The sequence below is a fragment of the Ranitomeya variabilis genome, chromosome 2 (assembly GCF_051348905.1).
Source record: "Ranitomeya variabilis isolate aRanVar5 chromosome 2, aRanVar5.hap1, whole genome shotgun sequence".
Lineage (NCBI taxonomy): Eukaryota > Metazoa > Chordata > Amphibia > Anura > Dendrobatidae > Ranitomeya > Ranitomeya variabilis.
In genome coordinates, this window is record NC_135233.1 from 920,853,135 (window position 1) to 920,865,859 (window position 12,725).

A 12,725-nucleotide genomic window follows, 5' to 3' on the forward strand; every position below is an offset into this window, starting at 1 on the left:
GGCAATGCAAGCTGTTTCATTGGGGTCTCTATCCACAGTGACTCCTGGCTCTGGATGTTGCTGTACCTCAGGGTGTAATGTGGGCAAGTCATTTTCAATTTCCTGCCCTCCATTTCTGCAGTGGAACCTGTACTTCCAAACAGCCTCGGGCTCCCAGTACCTGGTTTCTGCGCTTCAGCTTGGAGAGAGCCCTGTCACAGCTCTACTCCAGGTCCTAACTTCAACTGTGCTCCTTCACTGTTCCTTGTCTGCTACCGACTACCCAACTCCTCCTCCAGACAAGAATGTATATCTATCTAGGGAAGTGCCCCTAAAACCGGGTTCATAGCTCCCCCTTCTGGCCTGGAATAAGAATGTGTTGCATGTAGGTGTACTACCTGTTAAAGAGATCTGTCTTGCTTCCAGGCATGACATCACCCTCCCCGAAAGGAAGGCAACATAACTGTAACAACTGGTTATCAGGGGTGTTACATATCAACCTCATGTGGGGCTTGGCAATAAGAATGCCAACACTGCTGGAATGGCATCAGCAACGTAGATAAGTTTAGGTGTTTTTATTTTAATAGGGCAAGCATTGAGAATTGGAAAGGGTTATCCTAGTAGCAAATAACCCCTTAAAGTGTAACTTACATTTTATTTATTTAAATACCTCTGAATCCACTGAGCCTTCCATATCTCTGTAACAACCTGAAACTTAAAAAAAATTAACTTGAGTATAAGTTGGTATGCATAGAAAATAGGAGCATGTTCACACTGGATATGAAACAGGCTATACCCTGCTATAAGAAAATAATTCTTAAAAATAACATAGGATACTTAATAAACACCGCCTTTGACAAAAAAAGTATAAAAGCCATCCCCCAGCATCAAGGTGTACCCAAATCGAGATGGTTCTAACCTCTGTTGGGTATCCATATTCAGGACCTGGTCTTACTCAGCCCTTATTTTGACCTATAGTGAGGTCTTTAATACTAGAAGTTAGGCCCATCCCAATTTAGGTACACTTTGACACTGGTGGGATGGCTTTTACATTTTTTTTAATATGCACTATTGCTTATAGTTATTTACTTACAGCAGGGTATATGTTTATTCTGTTTCTGTCTTAAGTTTAATCAAATAGGTGGCACTAGAGTTCAAGTCATCTGCCTCTCTAAACAGACTATTTGCATACTAAAATTCCCAAAGGAGCATTGAATGGCCTACAACAACAGAATATGGGCATGCTACATGATATGCAGAGGCCTCTTGCCTAGTCAAATCCAACATTCTGCTGCGCACTATTAAGGAGCAAATACCCTGGAACACATATCTGTAAATGGAGTGTCTGATTTGGCTTCTTGTACGAAGTCATATGGCAGGGCTTGTTAAAGGGTCATTATTGACTCTTAGGATTGCTGTAGCTAATAGATGGAACTAAAGTTAAAGTCTTCTTTTTCTCTGAAGAGGATATTTACATATCACACAAAAAACAATTCTGACCTTCTCTGTGGCATTTTTTTGTGTTGATTTTTTTTTTATTTATGATTGGGAAATGTCATGCAGGGGAAAAATAAAATGCCTCCTGAGCATGAGAATCAGGATAGTTCCTAGACATATTAAATAAAAATATGTACTTAAAGCATAAATTCAGTTTTATCTTGCTGCTGATGATACTTTTCTATAGCTTTTATGTTCACTTTATTTGATAAATGAAGCCAAAATTACTTATTTGGAGTGAATTTTAAGCATATAAAATCTGCAGTGTTTTACAATACCAGCAAAATAGATGAATCTTAATCTTTTATCTTAATCGCATCCACATGCGGAACTCTTTTATTTTATTTTTTTTGCAGAAAATCTGTGAGTTGATTGTATTTTGCTGTGTTTTTCTAAGTCTGCAGCAGAAAATCTCATTTTTTTGTACTGATTTTACCCATTAATACCATTTTCTAAAACTTTGTAAGCAACCTTGCAAATGTGTCAAAACAACTATCTTTTTATAAAAGGAAACAAAGAAGTTGTAGTAATTCTGCAATGTTACTCCAAGGTATCAACCACAGAGGACTCTCAAATTTTAATATTACTCCATGAGACTGTGTGTCACTAAGTGTGAGGAAGTATATGAATGTGAATTTAGCTCACCTACTAGATTACTGGCAGGTAATAATTGTTTAAATACTTGACTCTCTTGATCCCACAAGGATTATCGAAAAACATTGTAGAATGTAAATTCATACTTAATCTAAAAGATGAACTTTCCATATGTTTTCAGTCTTAATCTAGAATTTAATAGCCTCCATTTTCCCACATCGTTCCACTTAAAAATACATAATTATTTCGAAGTACAATGATTGCAGGTTTAATTCCTTGACTATGTAAGGGACAGAGGGGACAAAATTTACTAATAAAAACAGATCTCCCCGTTGTGCTTTGACTTTGGATAAGATAACTCACTATATTTCACTCTTCTACACACAAATACTCTAATGCTCTGTGTGAATTTCAATAGGGATCTTCAAAGAGCTCATTCACGTACACTCTTGTGCTGACCTCATCCTTATCATTCCACGTTCTTCTCTGTACCAAAAATCTAAAAAGCAGTAAATAGTGCCGATTCCTAATGCAATAAATGATTTTAAATACAGCAGAGATATTGGAGTACATCCCCATAAGACCGAGGAACAGTTATAAACTAACAAGCAATTTGCTCAATGCTCAAAACAAATGTGGCGCAGTATGCCATCCCTAGAGCTTTAATGCTGTTAAGGCCAAAATCTAGCATTCAATATATAATATTTTGATTCAGTATATAAACTATATTAAAAGGCATCACTTATGCCCTTCAAATGTGCAAACAGAAATTATGCAAGTTATTTATTTATATTTCTATAATACGTATGTGACTTTGTAAAGAGATAAGATATAACCTTGGACACAGTCATGCCCTTGTATTATGCTATTAACATCAAGTAAGTAAGGAAAATGTATTCTAAAACCTCCAATAACAACCTTGCTGATTCCTACACAAACAGCAGAGATTGCAGTTTTATACTGCATGGGCACAAACACGGGCAAGTAGGTTATATAAACACAGTACAATGCAGATGTTTTGGGCAATCATAGAAAAATGCTACAATGAAAGAATATTTTCTATTTAGAAGTGTTAATAGTTTATTTTTAGCAATGACTAAAATGAAAAATCAGTGAACAAAAATGAAATTGTAACGGTTCCACCCTTCATTGTGTCTAGAATGAAGTGATTGACAGCTCAGTGTTTTGTTTGACAGCTCGGCCATCCAATCTGAGACTGGGAGGTACGAAGCTTCCATCAGGTGTTCCCTGTTCCTAATGGTTTGTTTATCTGTACCTTGTGCATTGCTTGTAAATCTATTTCTGCCAGACTTTGGACTTTGTTTTGACCATCTGTTTGCCTAGCCCCTTTGATCTGATCAAATCACTTCCAAGTATTCTGACTTTGGACCATTACTTGACTACACCCTTGTCTTTTCCCTTGGTTTATGACCTTCCCTCCTGGCTCCTTGGCTACCCTGACTCATGGATTGTCTGTGAGAAGTGTCTTAGTGTCACAGAAATCTAAAGCAATTCAATAGTTGGTGTGACTGCCCTTTACCTTTAAAACACCATCAATTATTTTAGGTGCACTTGCACACAGTTTTTGAAGGAAATCAGCAGTGAGATATGAAACACATATCATGTTTACTTCTCTTTGAAATTGTAAGATGTGAAGTAGTGCCATCAGGTCAAAGCTAGTTACACCTAAAAGGGGTCAGCTACACCTGCTGTTCGGAGAAGCCTGGCCAGAAATGGTCTTCATGGACAAATTATGGGCAAAATGGCATGGAAACAATGTCAAGTGACTGAAATATGTATGAAAACATAAGATTGATGAATCAAAGTTTTAAATATTTGTTTATTGCAGAATGAGTGTCTGCATGTAACATTGAAGAAAATAATGTCCATGATACCGAAAAATATTTATCCTTCATGCAATATTATGAGGTAGGCATCTGTTTGACTCCGAATATATTCTGCTGCAGGACAATAACCCCAAACATACAACCAATGCTATGAAGAAATATCTTCAGCATAAAGAAGAACAAGGAGTTCTGGAAGTGAAGTGATTATATGGCCCCCACAGAGCCCTGATCTCATCATCACTGAGCCTGTGTGGGATTATATGAAAACACGGAAGGTTTTGTGTAAGCCTATATCCACAGAAGATCTGTGGTTAGTTCTCCAAGATGTTTGGAATAATCTCCCTGCTGATTTCCTTCAAAAACTGTCTGCAAATGAGAAATTGAAACTGTCTCGAAGGTAAAAGTTGGTCACACCAAAAATTGATTTAATTTAGATTTCTATTTTATTTATTCATGTTGCTTTATGCTAATTTATAGAAATAAACTAATAATACTTACCGTATATACTCGAGTTTAAGCTGAGATTTTCAGCCCATTTTGGGGGGCTGAAAGTCCCCCTCTCGGATAATACTCGAGTCATACCCAGAAGTCGGCAGGGGAGGGGAGCGGGGGCTGTCTAATTATACTCACCTGCTCCTGGTGCGGTCCCTGCATGTCCCTGGTTCCCCGGCGCCACAGCTTCATCCTGTACTGAGCGGTCACATGGTACCGCTCATTAAAGTAATGAATATGCGGCTCCACCTCCCATAGGGGTGGAGCCACATATTCATTACTGTAATGAGCGGTAATGGTGACCGCTCAATACAGGAAGAAGCTGCGGTGCCGGGGAACCAGGGACCGTGTCAGGAGCAGGTGAGTATAATGGGGTGGGGGAGCGCTGCGCGATAGTCACCTTGCCTTGTTCCGGTGCTGCTCCATCTTCAGCATCTTCTGCAGTGACTCTCAGGTCAGAGGGCGCAGTGACGTGGTTAGTGCACGCCCTCTGCCTGAACGTCAGTGCAGAAGATGCTGAAGACAGAGCGGCACCGGAACGAGGAAAGGTGAATATTGAAAATGCCGGGGGCCTGAGCAACGAAAAGTGAGTATGTGATTTTTTTATCTCAGTAACAGAAAATGGAGCAAGTGTCTGTATGGAGCATCTTATGGGGCCATAATCAATGTTTGTGCAGCACTATATGGGGCAAATGTGTCTATGGAGCATCTTTTGGGGCCATTATTAACCCATATGCAGGAATATATGGGGCATATTTTAATAGGGAGCATCTTATGGGGCCCATCAAACTTTATGGAGCATTATATGGGGCTCTTGATTTAATATCAATATTCAAAAACACTTAACCTACTGATATCTCAATTAATTTTACTTTTATTGGTATCTATTTTTACTTTTGACATTTAGGCCATGTGCACACGTAGGTCGGGTCCTCTGCGGGTTCTCCCACAACGGATTTGATAAATCTGCGGGGCAAAACCGCTGCGGTTATCCCTGCAGATTTATCACGGTTTGTTTTGCGGTTTCTGCTGCGGGTTTACTCCTATACTATTGATGCTGCATATGCAGCAATATGCAGCATCAATAGTAATGTTAAAAATAATAAAAAAAAATGGTTTATACTCACCCTCTGACATCCCGATCTCCTCGGCGCTGCACGCGGCAGTCTGGTTCCAAAGATGCTGTGCGAGAAGGACCTTCGTGACGTCACGGTCATGTGACCGCGATGTCACGGTCATGTGACCGCGATGTCACTGCAGGTCCTGCTCGCACAGCAACCCTGCGAGCGGACGGCCGTGTGCAGCGCTGAGAGGTGAGTATATCATAATTTTTTTTATTTTATTTCTTTTTTTTTACACAAATATGGTTCCCAGGGCCTGGAGGAGAGTCGCCTCTCCTCCACCCGGGTACCATCTGCACATGATCCTCTTACTTCCCGCATCGTGGGCATAGCCCCATGCGGGAAGTTAGCGGATCAATGCATTCCTATTTGTGCAGAATCGCAGCGATTCTGCACAAAGAAGTGACATGCTGCGGAATGTAAACCGCTGCATTTCTGCGCGGTTTTTCCCGCAGCATGTGCACAGCGGATTGCGGTTTCCATAGGGTTTACATGTAAATGTAAACGCAATGGAAACTGCTGCGGACCCGCAGCTGCAGAAACGCTGCGGATCAGCCGGTAAAACCCCCAAAGTGTGAACATGGCCTTACCAGTGGCTGCTTCATTTCCCACCCTAGGCTTATACTCGAGTCATTAAGTTTTCCCAGTTTTTTGTGGCAAAATTATGGGGGTTGGCTTATACTCGGGTCGGCTTATACTCGAGTATATATGGTATATTATGTAAAACATTCTTACTTTGATGCATTGTATTTATACATTCACCTGATGTTTCTTTGAAGAATATTTATTCTCTATTACCCAATCTATATATATAAGAGGCATCATGATTACTCGCTAATCCCGCCCTCTGCACAGTAACTCCACCCCCCACCACATCAGCACACATAATCCCACCCCCACCCCATTACCACACACAATCCCGTCTCCCAACACATTACCACACACAATCCTGTCCCCACCACATTACCACACACAATCCCGCCCCCCCACCACATTACCACACATAATCTTGCCCCCCCACCACATTACTACAGATAATCCCACCCCACACCACATTACCACACATAATCCCACCCCCTCACCTCATCACCACACATAATTCCACCCCCCAACACATCACCACACGTAATCACGCCCCCACCCCATTTCCACACATAATACCGCCCCCCACCCCTTTACCACACACAATCCCACCCCCCACCCCATTACCACACTTAATCCCGCCCCCCACACCTTTACCACACATAATCCCGCCCCTCCACCACATCTCCACACATAATCCCGCCCCCAACACATCACCACACATAATCCGGCCCCCTAACCCCATTACCACACATAATACCGCCCCCAACCCCATTACCACACACAATCCCGCCCCCCACCACATTACCACACACAATCCTGCCCCCACCCCATTACCACACACAATCCCGTCTCCCAACACATTACCACACACAATCCTGTCCCCACCACATTACCACACACAATCCCGCCCCCCCACCACATTACCACACATAATCTTGCCCCCCCACCACATTACTACAGATAATCCCACCCCACACCACATTACCACACATAATCCCACCCCCTCACCTCATCACCACACATAATTCCACCCCCCAACACATCACCACACGTAATCCCGCCCCCACCCCATTTCCACACATAATACCGCCCCCCACCCCTTTACCACACACAATCCCACCCCCCACCCCATTACCACACTTAATCCCGCCCCCCACACCTTTACCACACATAATCCCGCCCCTCCACCACATCTCCACACATAATCCCGCCCCCCAACACATCACCACACATAATCCGGCCCCTTAACACCATTACCACACATAATACCGCCCCCAACCCCATTACCACACATAATTCCGCCCCCACCCCATTACCACACCTAATCCTGCCCCCCCACCACATCACCACACATAATCCTGCCCCACCACCACATTACCACACATAATCCCGCCCCCCACCACATTACCACACACAATGCCGCCTTACCAAAATTAGCACACACAATCCCGCCCCCACCGCATTACCACACACAATCCCACCCCCACCACATAACCACACACAATCCCACCCCCCACCACATAACCACACACAATCCCACCCCCACCACATAACCACACACAATCCCGCCCTCCACCACATTACCACACATAATCCCGCCCCCCACCACATTACCACACACAATCCGCCCCCACCACATTACCACACACAATCCCGCCCCCTCATTACCACACACAATCCCACTCCCCCACCACATAACCACACACAATCCCGCCCCCCCACATAACCACACACAATCCCACCCCTCACATCACCACACATAATCCCACCCCCCACCACATTACCACACACAATCCAGCCCCATCACATTACCACACACAATCCCGCCCCCTCATTACCACACACAATCCCACTCCCCCACCACAAACACCACATTGCCACAAACAATCCCAACCCCCACAACATTACCACACACAATCCCGCCCCCCCACATTTCCACACATAATTTTGCCCCCCCCCACCACATCACCACACATAATCCCACTCCCCCACCACATTACTACACATAATCCCGCCCCCCACCACATTACCACACACAATTCCACCAACACCACATTACCACAAACAATCCCAACCACCACAACATTACCACACACAATCCCGCCCCCACAGATAATTTCACCCCCCCACCACATCACCACACTTAATCCCACTCCCCCACCACATTACTACACATAATCCCGCCCCCCACCACATCACCACACATAATCCCGCCCCCCACCACATTACCACACATAATCCCGCCCCCCACCACATCACCACACATAATCCCGCCCCCAGACAAAATCACCACACATAATCCCGCCCCCCCACCACATCACCACACATAATCCCGCCCCCCACCACATCACCACACATAATCCCGCCCCCTCACCCCATTACCACACATAATACCACCCCCCACCACATCACAACACATAATCCCACCCCTCACCACATCACCACACATAATCCTGCCCCTACACCACATCACCACACATAATCTCGCCCTCCCACCCCATTACCACACATTTAAACATTACCACACATAATCCCGCCCCCCACCCCATTACAATACATAATCCCGCACCCCACCCCATTACCACACATAATCCCGCCCCCACCACATTACCACACATAATCCCACCCCCCACCACATCACCACACATAATCCAGCCCTCCCACCACATCAGCACACATAATTCCACCCCCCACCACATCACCACACATAAACCCGCCTCACCACCACATCACCACACGTAATCCCACGCCACCACCACATGTAATCCTGCCCCCACCACACATAATCCCGCCCCCATTACATCACAACACATAATCCTGCCCCCCACCACATTACTACACATAATCCTGCCCCCACCACATTTCTACAGATAATCCCGCCCCCCACCACATTACCACACATAATCCCACCCCCTCACCTCATCACCACACATAATCCCACCCCCCAACACATCACCACATGTAATCCCGCCCCCACCCCATTTCCACACATAATACCGCCCCCCACCCCAGTACCACACACAATCCCGCCTCCCACCCCATTACCACACATAATCCCGCCCCCCACCCCATTACCACACATAATCCTGCCCCCCCACCACATCACCACACATAATCCTGCCACACCACATTACCACACACAATGCCGCTTTACCACATTACCACACACAATCCGCACCACATCACTACACACAATCCAGCCCCCCACCACATTACCACACACAATCCCGCCCCCCACCACATTACCACACACAATCCTGCCCCCTAACACATTACCATACATAATCCCACCCCCACGACATTACCACACACAATCCCGACCCCACCGCATTACCACACACAATCCCGCCCCCCCACCATATTACCACACATAATCCCCCCACCACATCACCACACCACCACACATAATCCTGCCCCCCCACCACATCACTACACATAATCTCGCCCCATCACACAAAATCCCGCCCAAGCACATTACCACACACAATCCGCACCACATCACTACACACAATCCAGCCCCCCACATTACCACACACAATCCCGCCCCCCACCACATTACCACACACAATCCCGCCCCCCACCACATCACCACACACAATCCCGCCCCCCACCACATCACCACACACAATCCCGCCCCCCACAACATTACCACACATAATCCCACCCCACCACATTACCACACATAATCCGCACCACATCACCACACACAATCCAGCCCCCCACCACATTACCACACACAATCCTGCCCCCCTTCACATTACCACACACAATCCCGCCCCCACCACATCACCACACACAATCCCGCCCCACACCACATTACCACAGATAATCCTGCCCCCCCACCACATCACCACACATAATCCCACCCCCACCACATTACCACAATTATTGTTATTAACTTCATTTTAAGTTAAATTACCACCTGCATAAGCGCTATTGAATGTTGTCATTATTTACTTTAGTTTAATCACCAGCAGCGTTATTCAAATAGCAATTAGCGTGCCGAGCGTTAGCTGGCTGGAAACAGCTAGTATTATGATATTCACAATTCCAGACAAGCCTTTTACTCTATGGCAAGGTTCAGACAACCATTCTAAAACTCAAGCCAGTCATGTCCACAAATTGTAAAAGTAACTAGCTCCAAGTGCATCTCCATGTCCTCATCTACATAGTTGAAGAATACTAGCGCTAACTGATTTTTATATTCATTAGTCTGGTTTGCATAATACTCCATGCTGCAATTTTTTTCAATGCAGACCATTGATCCATGTGGAGAATAGGCCAAGAACACTGGCACTCTAGCTATATTGGGTCTATGTGGTCTCCACGTGTGGTTTATGGTGCAGATAGATAGCACATGAACATATAATTTACTTGTCTGAATGAGTGCTAAAATTGAGCTGATAAGTATGGGCAAAATTGTATGATGGTGACATTAACATAGAGTGATTCTTTAATCTTTTTCATTGTAAAAAAAGATAATAATATGATTGCTTTCAGTGAAAAAAAATATTGTTGGTAACTAGAAGCTGAAAAGTAGAGATGGACAAATCTTTCAAAATTAATTTCAGGCAGATTCAGTAGACAGATTAGATTCTGTCCAAATAAAATTTGGTTTCAATCAAATCTGCCCTGAAAAGACATTTAATATGTTCTTAGGACTTTAATAACTAGAGATGGGTGAATTTGCTCTGGTTCCCTCTTATTCAGCAAGCTATATCGCTTGCCAAACAAGCTGCAGAGGGAACTATGACAGTGACACAGCCGCGACACATGCAGCTGCGGCGCTGATCAGCTGATCGGCCGGTGCGATCCAGGAAGCTGGGTTCCCTCTGCAGCTTATTTGCTAAGCGCTATAGCTTGCCGAATAAGAGGGAATCTGAGCAAATTTGCTCATCTCTTCTCCTGACTAGAGTTGAGTGAATTTGTTCGGATTTGATTGCCGAATCTGAATTTGCCATTAGTACCCTAATCGTGCCGAATCTATGTTTGATAATCGGTTCCCAACATATTCGGTAAATTCTACTCCCTTTGACTCTAATGACATTTGGCTGTTTTCGATGAATATTGCAAAAACAATATTCGATGCTGATCGTATTCGGAGCCGAATCAGAACAAATGTGCTCAACTCTACTCCTGACCCCAAAGCATTATACACAAAGGGCTGAAAAGAGTGCTAAAAATAAAATAAGAAATTACAATCACCTGTCCAAAACCTGCCCTTACCTTTATGCCACCGCAGCTCCTCATACTTGCTCTGCATTGAGTGTCTTTTTGGCCTTTGATTAAGATATTCCTTCACTAACTAGGCCAATTGTAGTCACATGGGGCATGAAACACATCATTGATGACAGTGACATGAGCTCTATGGGGCAAAGAACAAAGAGACGGGCAACCTGAAGTGCGGAAAGGACCAAACAGGAAGTTGCATCTGTAGGATAGATGATGGGTGAGCCTAGCACAGGTGACAATACTCTGTTTTTACTTTAAAACTCTTCCCTGGCCTCAAAACCATCCATTACAATGGCAGCAAGCTTGTGTCTCCTACTCATTTTAGTGAATATTAGTGGTTATCACATCAAGTGAAACTCCACAGATTTACAGTACAGACACACGTGCACACTGTGTTTTATGAAGCATCAGCTGAAAAACAATGAGGCACAGCATGGGATACAGATAAGTACTGGGCATTATTAGGGACACATGGTGCATTTATTTTATTCTGTTTGTCAATTAAGGTAACGTCTGCCTGGGTCATATAATTTAAAGGAGTATTCCCATCTCCAAGGTCTACTCCAATTAGAAATGTAGTATAGTTTTTCTGATTCGCTGAGTCGGTAACCCAATGTGCAGGCATTGCAAGACCTTATATATCCATGGTTACGATCACTGATATTTTGACAGTTATTTAGCTGGTTGCTACTGATCGTAACCATGGATACCTAAAGTCCTGCAATGACTGCACATGATGAAAGAAACATAGCAAATCAGAAAATCTATATGACATTTCTAATTGGAAGTATTTGCTAATTTTTATTAGTATTATATTTACCACATATTGGGATAGGATTTATGATCTTGAAGATGGGAATACCCCTTTAATATACCTGGTCATGCAGCCCACATCCTTACCATTGTGAGTGGATAACAGTCAAAGTATTATATAGAGCAATAATCCCTCAAATATCTAGAATTAATGTAAGACTATCCTGGGTATACTAAGGTGAGACATTGTTGAGTGGGGGCACCACTTGTACTATATTTTAGGGTGCCAACTTCTTCGGATAGGTAGGGTGAATACTAGGGTTGAGCGAAACGGGTCGTTCATTTTCAAAAGTCGCCGACTTTTGGCAAAGTCGGCGTCTCATGAAACCGAGCCGATCCCAGCATTGCATCGGCCATGCGGTACGCGACTTTCACGCCAAAGTCGCGTTTCAATGACGCGAAAAGCGCCATTTCTCAGCCAATGAAGGTGAACGCAGAGTGTGGGCAGCGTGATGACATAGATCTCAGTCCCCACCATCTTAGAGAAGGGCATTGCAGTGATTGGCTTGCTTTCTGCGGCGTCACAGGGGCTATAAAGGGGCGTTCCCACCAACCGCCATCTTAC

At 44.4% G+C, this 12,725-nt stretch overlaps 1 long non-coding RNA gene across 3 annotated transcripts in view; it reads right to left on the bottom strand.

Moving 5' to 3' along the window:
• LOC143808206 (uncharacterized) overlaps positions 1-12,725 on the bottom strand; it is a 61,000-nt gene that overhangs the window by 7,706 nt on the left and 40,569 nt on the right. For 2 of the 3 annotated variants that reach the window (XR_013221907.1, XR_013221906.1), the window contains exons 2-3: positions 11,342-11,480; positions 631-693 (exon numbers count right to left, since the gene is read on the bottom strand). This is a non-coding gene — a long non-coding RNA (uncharacterized LOC143808206). The remainder of the gene's footprint in view (positions 1-630; positions 694-11,341; positions 11,481-12,725) is intronic. The other variant, XR_013221908.1, reaches the window with a different exon arrangement.